Genomic DNA, 10,952 nt, shown 5'->3' with positions numbered 1-10,952 from the left:
GCTAAGGTGAGAGAAAAAGAAATTTTAAAATTCCAGAGCGCAAAGCAGGAGGAAGATAGGACCATGTTGAAGGGCCCCAGGCCTGACAGCTCTGCAGCTTCCTCAGTTCCCCCTGTCACCACCACCCAAATGCTGCAGGCACAGCCCAAGAAACCACAGAACTACACCTATATTAGATATTAGATATTAAATCCATATGCATCTACTTTGACCAATGGTTTCTATCAACCTTCAAAAGACTGACTTATTGGTGAGGGCAGCTGGACAACTCTCAGAACAACTTAGAGAAATCCACCATGGGCACACTCTATAAAAGGAGTTCCTTCTCTGGAAAGTAGCACCCCAGATAAGTGTATAAAAGCAAGACACCCTCATGGACCTACTTCCTCCTGCTTTCAACACCATTATGCCTGATATTCAAGAGCTGATGAGGACAAGATGGAAAGGAGTCTAGCAACTTAAAAAGCTCATAGCATCCACTGTAATGTGATACTTTTCCAGTTGGTGTCTTTATTTATTTAAGAGATAAAGATTGTGAGACCTGTCATTGAGTCAGATTTGAGTTTATTGAAATGTTGCTCCCCTTTCCCCTATTCTTCTTCCTATTCTTCACCTTAGTTTTGATCACTTTATGAAAATAAAACCAGTTATTTTCTATTAGTGGTTTAAATTATCAGAATAAATTGTTTAAAAATTACTCCTAAAGAGTAGGAGCCAGAGGGAAAAGGGACCATGTTTATAACTTGCTATTGGCTAGTATCAGCAATGTCAAGTTGATGGTTAGGGAGGATGAGTTCAATAGACTCTCCTTTGGTGTAATTTTATTAATTTCAGGGTTTGGGGTGTTTTGTTTGCTTGTGTGTTTGTTTTTTGCAACAAACATTTATTTTATTTTTCCAGTTACATGTAAGGGTAGTTTTCAACATTAATTTTCAAAAGATTTAGAGTTCCAAATTTTTCTCCCTCCATCCCTTTCCTCCCCCCTCCACAAGTTATCAACCAATCTAATATAGATTATATACATAACATGTACATAATACATGTACATGCCATTTCCTTCCACTCATTTTACTGATGAGGAAACCTGTGGTAAACAGGGTTAAGTGACTTGCACAGAATCACACACAGCTAACAAGTGTGGCCAGATTGGAATTCAGGTACTCTTCTATGTTTTTTTAAATAGTATGATGTTTAAGGTTGGAGGAGAAAAGTGAGACTGGTGACTTTGCACAGACCTGTTTCACTTAAATCCAATTCACTGCAAGTAATGGCGTTACCTCCCTGATGTCATGGTCCTCTTCAAGAATGAAGGACAGGGGGGCAGCTAGGTGGCGCAATGGATAAGGCACCAGCCTTGGATTCAGGAGGACCTGAGTTCAAACCAAGCCTCAGACACTTACTAGCTGTGTGACCCTGGGCAAGTCACTTAAACCCCATTGCCCTGCAAAAAAAAAAAAAAAAAAAAAAAGAATGAAGGACAAACAACAATCTATAATGTGTAAGTAGTAAATGTTCCACCAACATGGCTCCTTCTTTTTCTTCCTTCCTTCCTTCCTTCCTTCCATCCTTCCTTTCATCCCTTCTCACCCTCTGCCCAAAGGAACTTTGATCACTGAAACCTCACTGGATATCTCAGGATTTATGGGCTAGATTTCTTTTTTAAGCACCATGACCAAATAACTCTGGCTGTCACTCTTTTGTACTCTTTTGATCAGTTCTTTCTATGGAGGTGGCTAGTATGCTTCATCATCAGTCCCTTGGGATTGTCTTGGATCATTGTATTGCTGAGAGTAAAGCCATTCACAATTGCTCATTGAACAATACTGCTGTCACTATGCACATTGTCCTCCCAGTTCTGCTAATTTCACTATACACCAGTTCATGAGTCTTTCCAGGTTTTTCTGCAATCATCCTGTTTGTCATTTCCTATAGCACAATACCATTCCACTATAATCATATACCACAGCTTCTTCAGTCATTCCTCAATTGATGGACATTTCCTTGATTCTCAATTCTTAGCCACCACAAAGAGTTGCTATAAATATTTTTTGTACAATTTTCCCCCTTTGCTCTTTTTCATGATTACTATTGTTAACTGTTTCCCTTCCATCCTATTCCCTTTCCCATGATATTTATTCTATTATTCATCTTCTTTCAACCTATCCCTCTTCAAAAGGGATTTGCTTCTGTCTGTCCCCTCCCCCACTCTTCCCTTCCTTCTTTTGCCCTTCTCTCTTTATCCCATTCCCCTCCTATTTTCCTGCAGGGTTAGAGAGATTACTCCACCCAATTGAGTGTGTACATCATTCCCTCCTTGAGCCAATTCTGATGAGAGTGAGGTCTTTGAGTCAATTCTGATGAGTGTTAGGCTCATTTAGTGCCCAGATTAAATAGATTAGTCCACCCAGTTGGGTGTGTGTGTTAATCCCTCCTTGAGGCAACTCTGATGAGTTTAAGGTCTTTGAGCCTTTTCTGATGAGTGTAAAATTCATTTACTGCCCTGCTCCTCTCCCATCTCCTCCCCCACTCCATAAGCCCTTACCTGTTTCTTTCATGTACGATTTCACCCCATGCTACCTCTGCCTTCCCTCCCCCCCCCACCCTGTGCATTTCCCTCACCCCTCAATTTAACCCTAAAGATGTCATCATGGGGCATCTAGGTGACACAGTGGACAAAGCATCCACCCAGGACCCAGGAGGATCCCAGTCAAAACCCGGCCTGAGACACAAGACAGTCACCCACTGCAAAACCCCAGGTATGTCCCCCAACTCCAATTTTTTATGGTTCTCTAGGGTCTTGTATTTGAAAGTCAAATTTGCCATTCAGATCAGGTCTTTTCATCATGAATACCTGAAAGCCCTCTTTTTCATTAAAATCCTATTTTTTCCTCTGAAAGATTATGTAAGTTTGGCTAGGTAGGTGATTCTTGGTTGTAATTCCAATTCCTTTACCCTCTGGAATATCATGTTGCATGCCCTCCAGTCCTTTCATGTAGAAGCTGCTAGATCTTGTGTTATCCTTAATGGGGCTCCACAGTACTTGAATTCTTTCTTTTTTGGCAGCTTGCAATATTTTCTCCTTGACCTGAGAGCTCTGGAATTTGGCTATAATATTCCTAGGAGCTTTTCCTTTTGGGATCTCTTTCTGGAGGTGATCGGTGGATTCTTTCAATTTCTATTTTACATTCTGCTTCTAGAATATTAGGGCAATTTTCCCTGACAATTTCTTGGAGGATGATGGAAGATGATGATGGTTTTCAGGCAGACCAACAATTTTCAAATTGTCTCTCCTGGACCTATTTTCCAGGTCAGCAGTTTTTCCCAGAAGATAGTTCACATTGCCCTCTATTTTTTTTATTCATTTGGATTTACTTTATTGTGTCTTTGTTTCTCATAAAGTTCTTAGGCAATTATTTTCATCAGAGAGCTTTTGTACCTCCTTTCCCATTTGGCCAATTTGACTTTTCAAGCTATTGACTTTTTTCTCATGTCTTTCCTCATTTATCTTTCCATTTTTTCCTCTACCTCTCTAACTTTATCTTCGAAGTCCTTTTTGAGTGCCTCTATGGCCTGAGACCAATTAATCTTTTTCTTGAAATCTTTAGATATAGGAGCCCTGATGTTGACATCTTCCTCTGAGGGTGCATCTTGATCTTCCTTGTCACTGAAGAAACTTTCTATGGTCATTGCCTTTCTCTGTCTGCTCATCTTGCCTTTCTTTTACTTGACTTTTAGCTCCTTAAAGTGGGGCACTGTTTCCAGGTTGTAATATCCCAAGCTTAAGAAGTCCCAGGTGGTATGATTTAAGGAGGATCAGGTTCTTCACTCACCTGGCCTGTTCCCTGGTCCATAGATGACCCCAGAACAACTTGCTAATCAACCAGCTTTGGGTGTTGTTGTTTTCAGCTCAGATGTGCCTGTGCTCCTCCCCCTCCCTCCAGGCCACTGATACTCAAGCCTACCTCCTGGTTCCCAGCAGGGGTGAAAAAAAGAAGTTCTGCCTCAGCACCATCATAAACCCCTGTAGTCTCTCCCCTGCCAAGGGCTCAGCCCTCTCACCAGACTGTGAGCTTAGTTCCAGATGACATTGATGCTTCAGTTCATTCAGAGGCTGTGGGGGTCTCCTTTTCTGGTGAGGCCTTCCTGGGACTGGATCTGTGTCAGGGTGACTGTGGGGTTGGGCTCCACTCCTGTCTTAGCACAGCAGCTCCATCCTTCTGACCTTCTAAGCCATTTTTGGTTAGAAGATGATTTCAGCACATTCTTCTGTGAGTTTTGATGCTCCAGGCATTGTCCTATGGCATTATTTGGATGTTTTTTGAAGTGATCTTGTCATGAGTTCAAGAGCTCATTGCCTTTCCTCTGCCATCTTCAATTTGAGGTTTTTGTAAAGCTTTTCTAAATCTATCTAAACACACACTTTTGCTTTCATTGCTGCCAGGTGCTATCAAGTGTCAGGTGTGTGGTAGCCATGACATAACAACTTTCAGTATTTCAGGATTGGTGTGAACCAGGTGCACAGAGATATGTAAACAAGGCTAAATATTTACACTTTGTAAACAAAAGTAAATTATTTGTAAGCCAATAATGCTTAGTAATTAGTATGTGAAATGAATATTAAATACTCAATCAAGCATATTATGCAAAATAATACTTAAAATGTTTCTACTCTCATTCACAAGAAATACTTTAAAAAAATTTTTTTTTCAAGGCAATGAGGTTTAAGTGACTTGCCCAGTGTCACACATCTAGCAAATGTCTGTGGCCAGATTTGAACTCAGGTCCTCCTGAATTCATGGCCAATGCTTTATCCACTGTACTACCTAAGAGATATTGTAAAGAGGTTTTCTAGTGTAATTTTGGCCTCTCCTAACCTGAATCCCAGAGAGCTTCCAAAAGGTCACTGATGCTCATTAACACTCTTTGCCTTTCAGCACTGTTACAGCTGAGAGTTAATTTTTTTTTTAAGTGAGGCAATTGGGGTTAAGTGAATTGCCCAGGGTCACACAGCTAGTAAGTGTTAAGTGTCTGAGGCCAGATTTGAACTCAGGTACTCCTGACTCCAGGGCTGGTGCTCTTTCCACTTCACCACCTAGCTGCCCCAAGCTGAGAGTTTATTAACTTTACTAAGGTAATTTTATCTTTTTCACCTATGATCAGCCTCTAGCTCAGAACTGTCCACACTCTAATTTTACTGTGAATACTTTTATACCTCACTCCCTTGAAACTTTGGTTTTTTGAGCAGTTTAAGTCAGAATATTATCTTTATTGGAACTCAATAGCATAACAATCCCCTAGGCTAATGCTCCATTAAGTGAATTCCTTTAGAAAAGGAATTTTAGTCCCTCAAAAATGGGTTATTACTGAGGAAGAGATTTTCTTCCCCATACCTCTGGTAATTTCTCCCTCTACTGATACCATGAGAATTGATCTCTCAGTGCTCTCACAATTATTGTCATCTCCAATGTGGACCTTCTTTTTCTTCATTTGGTCTGATGTACCTGCTTTTTCCAGCAAAATCTTCATTTTCTTCAAGTGCTAGTCTCACTCTCCTCTGTAAGAGTTCTCTGGACTCTGTTGTATATTAGTGCCTCATCTTCTGTGCTGGTAAAAAATAATTATTTGCAAGTCTTTGCAATTTGCTTTCCTATTGCTTATCTGTTTGTTGTCCCTTCACTTTTATCCTTAAATGTCCTCATGAGGAATTGGCTTTATTGTCAAACTTTATTTAATCTGTTTTTCCCTTCTACTGATTCTTCTCACTATTTCATAAAACAATACTGCTCAAAATTATCCTCTGTCTCTTGGTTTAATTTATAACAAGAATTTGGAGATTAATATAATTCAGTTTGTCAACAAATCCTAACTTATTTAGTTAGAATACCAGAAGTTAAGTTAAAACTGGTACAAAACTTGATGAAATGAAAATGTCATGATTCTAAGTGCCTTCTACCCCTTTTACTAATATCACTGTAGAAATAGATGGAAGCTACCCAGGATTGAGGGCTACATTGATTTTTGTTTCATGAATTGCTATGCTCAAGGAATTTGTCACCAACTGGCCAAGCCTCTCTGTATTTAGCTTGGATTAGCCCTGTGAAGACAGGAAACTCAGATATTTCTAATAATTGAAATTTCCTTAGAAAACAAAGATTTCTTTAGCTTTTATACCTCTTTACTTTTATACCTCTTTACTTTTATACCTCTTTACTTTTATACCTCTTTACTTTTATACCTCTTTACTTATCTATCTATCTATTATTACTTACCTATTAATAAGATGATCATGAATCTGTCAGTTCTACTTTGTTTGCTTCAAGTAACTTTACAGTATCACTCACACTCCCCATTTAGAACCTATTTGAACCTTTGAGAAAGAAAAGTTAAAGGCTTAAAATGTGAGATAATGAGATTATCAAAATTTTCCATCCTGTGCCATCTGGGATAGGCATTCTACCATATCCTATACAATTTCCCCCCTCAATACATGTACAGAATTCTGTTCCAAACTCTGAGATAGAAACCACTTCTTATGACATATTTACCAGAAGTAAACACAGGAACTGCAGAAAAATAGCTTTTAGTTATGTTTACTATTCAAGTGGAGCCAATGAAAAATTAACTAGCATTATATTTGGGTCAGTGCTTGAGGCTGGAGGGGAAGATGGAGTGTGGTATTCCTGTTTAGTGGTTTTAATCTTCATTTCTTACTTTGGAGTGGTTATAAATAGTTCACTTCAGTGTCATATTTTCCCATTCTATTAACCCCTTATTTTTCTCTCTGAGGTTTTCCTAAAATCTTATGAAACTGTTGGGTAGACAGGATATAATCAAGTTTAGGGAATACAAGAATGGGATATTTTGGTTCCTTCCATCACCCCCACTCTTTCTCCCACAACATGCATACGTTCAGACTCCAATTTGAATGCTTCTGCTTTTGGGTATTCAGCCTAAAGCCCAGTTGTTTAATTTACCTGGAGTTCAAAATTAGTTTTATGGCAGTCATTTAGTTGTTTTTAGTTGTGTGCAACTCTTCATGACCCCGTTTATGGTTTTCTTGTTAAAGATATGAGAATGGCTTGTTGTTTCCTTTTCCAGTTCAGTTTACAGATGAGGAAATTCAGACAAATGGGGTTCAGTGACTTGTTAGGAAATATCTGAGGGCAGATCTGAACTCAGGAAGATAAAGTTTCCAGACTCTAAGCCCAGCATTCTGTCCACTGTACCACCTACCTAGCTGCAGCTAGCAGATGGCAGAGGGGACAATAATTATATGCTTTAAACATACTGTTGCACATAAATTAAGTGCAATTCAGGTATAGCCTAGACCTTGCTGAAGAATGTTTCATCACCATATTTACCATGTAAGGTCTCTAATTTTGCATTCCTAAACTTCAATGTGGGCAGTCCTGGAGTCAGGAAGACCTGACTTCCAATCTAGCCTCTGACACTAGCTGTGTGAATGTGGGTAAGTCACTTAACCCTGTTTGCCTCAGTTACCTCATCTGTAAACTGAATTGGGGAAGAAATTGGCAAAACACTCCAGTATCTTTGCCAAAAAACCTCAAATAGGGTCATGAAGAGTTCGACACAATTGAAATGACTAAACAACAATAATAAAACTTCAATGTAAATTCAATGATCTGGGATCTCCAATGTATATAAATTGCAAGAGCTTTCTACCTTCTACCAGAAGCCTTTCTTGATATCTTCAGTCAACATTAATCTGTTTATGTCTAAACCAACTGTGATAGAGCCAGTGTTTTCCTGATGTAGCTTCTCTGACTTCCTCCCTTGAAGCAAACTGATAGACCCCAGCTTCCCTGATGCATCTTCCTGGCCAAGGAGGAGGATGGGTGGGTGGGTTTGATAAAAGATCTCAATCACATGTAATCAGTGACTTTCCGACTTACTAGGTGCCATGAAAGATACCAAACCCTGATGATGTATTAACCAGACATTTTCAGATGAGAAAAAGGGAGGACAACATCCTAAGAAGTTAAGTACCATTTTATCTTTGCAGTATTTTCTTGTTATGTTTAGGCAAAGTAAACTTCTTTTGTTCAATGACTCACAAGTCCCACATTTCATTCTAACACCAAACCTGAACTAAGAGTGTACTGTAGAGATGTGCCTATAATAACCAACCTTCAAATCTGTGTATACAGTAAGATATATATTTAGTATCTTCTCATAATGTTTCTATTGTTTTCTAGCTATTTTGTGTGTATAAATCTTGTCTCCCCACAAAACCAAAAAGTCCTTCAAGAATGAGGAATGTCATATGTGTCATATAAATATATGGTACTCAATAAGCACATAGGGGCAGCTAGGGGGTACAGTGCTGAGAGTGCCAGGCCTAGAGTCAGAAAGACTCATCTTCTTTAGTTCAAATCTGGCCTCAGAAACATAAAAGCTGTCTAACTTTGGGCAAATGACAAGCCTTTTTGCCTCAGTTTCCTTAACTATAAAATGTCCTGGATAAGAGAATGATAAACATCTTCAGTATCCTTGCCAAGAAAATTCCAGGGGTCACAGTCAGACACAACTGAAAATGACAGAACAACAAAAATTTCATAAATACTATTTACCACTGCTGAACAAAGCTTGAAAAAATCATGAGATCATGAGGAATGGGTCCACTACAAATCTGTATTCCATAATTTTAAGCAGCAAAAAGGCAATCCTTTTATACCTCTCTTATCAATTCACTATCCCACTTAACACAGAGGCTTTTCTAAACCTTTTCATTCATCCTTAAACAGTCCATGGGCCACCAACCCCCCGCCCCCATACAAACACATCCTCAGCTGAGAAACTTAAACAAGTTTCTCATATTTCACTGAGAAAATTAAGGCCATTCACCAAAGGCTCCCTCTTCAGTTCCTCTTCTTCATCTCACATCACTCAGGTACCTTTCAATACTATCTATTTCTTTACACCTCTCTCAGAGAAAGAAGTGGCCCTTCTCCTTCCCAAAGCAAATACTTGTACAAAGGATCCTATTTTATCCTGTCTGCTCCAGCAGATTGTCTTCCACTCCCATTATGCCCATTTAATTACTTTACTCTTTCCTGATCTACTGGTTCTATATATACAAATATACCCCCCTCAAAAAGCCCTCACTTCATCCATCCATCCATCCCTGCTGGTGTCATCTTATATCCCCTCCAGGCTAAACTCATGGAGAAAGAAGTATGTATTTGGTGCCTCCACATTTCTTCTCACTCTCTTAACTCACTGCATTATGATATTTAACCCTATCATTTCACTGAAATTGCTGTCTCTAAAGTTACAAATGATCTCCTAATTTTCATATCCAATAGCCTTTTCTCAATTTTCATTCTCCTTGACTTCTCTGCAGCCTTTGATGCTATCACCTTCTTCTTAATACTCTCTTGTCAAAAGGTTTTCATGATCATACTTTCTCCTGGTTCTCCTCCCACCTATCTGACTACTGCTCAGTTTGCTTTGAAGAATATTCATTCAGTCCACACCTTGTAACTGTTGGAGAACTCAGGGTTCTGTCCTGGGCCTTTTTCTCTTCTCCTTTATTTCACTTGGTGATTCAGTGATCCATTCATTTAAATCTACTGCAGGTACAACCTAGACCTTGCTGAAGAAGCTTTCATCATCATAGTTTCACTGTAAATTCATTTATAGTGTGATTATAAATTTCATTGTAAGTTCAATGATCTGGAGGCTCTAATGTATATAATTTCAAGGGTTCTACCTAAAGCTCTTCTTAATAGTTTCAGCCAACACTGATCTGTTCATTTTCTGAGCCAAATGTCCCACCTAAAAAGGTGATTCTTAGATTTATTTATCAATTTCTAACCTCTCTGATGACCCAAAGTCTCATATTTCCAAATGCCTATTACATATGGCTATCCCATAAACATCTCAAAATCAATGTGTCCAAAATGGAACTTATTATTTTCTCCCAAAACCCTCCTCTCTTCCTAACTTCCCTATTACCATTCATGACCTATAGATCATCCTTGATTCCTCACTTTATCTCACCTCTCACATTCAATCAGATAACAAGAACCATAGATTCTATATTTATAACATCTTTTGTATATGTCTCTTTCTCCAATCTAACACTAGCCTGGCACAAGTAATGACCTCACACCTACTTGAATTCTTTCTTTTTGGCAGCTTGCAATATTTTCTCCTTGACCTGAGAGATCTTGAATTTGGCTATAATATTCCTAGGAGTTTTCCTTTTGGGATCTCTTTCAGGAGGTGATTGGTGGAGCAGGCTCTTCACTTGCCTAGCCTGTTCCCTGGTCCATAGATGACCCCAGACCAACTTGCTAATCAACCAGCTTTGTGTATTATGGTTGTCAGCTCAAACAAGCCCGTACCCCTCCCCTACCCAGTCCACTGCTACTCAAGCCTACCTCCTGGTTCACAACCCAAGTTGTGCCTCAGCACCAGCATAGACCCCTGTAATTTCCCCCCTGCAAAGGGCTTAGTTCTCTCACCAGACTGTGAGCTTAGTTCCAGATGACACTGGTGCTGCAGCTGATTCAGAGGCTCTAGGGGGTCTCTTTCTCTGGTGAGGCCTTCCTGGAACTGGATCTGTGTCAGGACGACTGTGGGGTTGGGCTCCTCTCCAGTCTCAGATTAGCAATTCCCTCCTTCGGACCTTCCAGGATGTCCTTGGTTGGAACAAGATTTCAACACATTCTTCTGTGGGTTTTGCTGCTCCAGGAATTGTTCTATGGCATTATTTAGATATCTTTTAGAACAATTTTGTCATGAGTTTGAGAGCTCACTGCCTTTCCTCCATCCCAGAAGTCTCACCCATCTCTCTTCAAAGAACATATCTACCCAAAGGAGCATTCATCAATGGAACCCCTCCCAGCACCAAATCAAGGTCTCCTACTTTCCCTCCTCTTTTTCAATCCTTTCCCTTTTCTCCTCAACTACTTCCCCTACAGGCT

Source organism: Dromiciops gliroides, chromosome 5 (assembly GCF_019393635.1).
Source record: "Dromiciops gliroides isolate mDroGli1 chromosome 5, mDroGli1.pri, whole genome shotgun sequence".
Taxonomy (NCBI): domain Eukaryota; kingdom Metazoa; phylum Chordata; class Mammalia; order Microbiotheria; family Microbiotheriidae; genus Dromiciops; species Dromiciops gliroides.
This window is presented reverse-complemented; position numbering follows the sequence as displayed.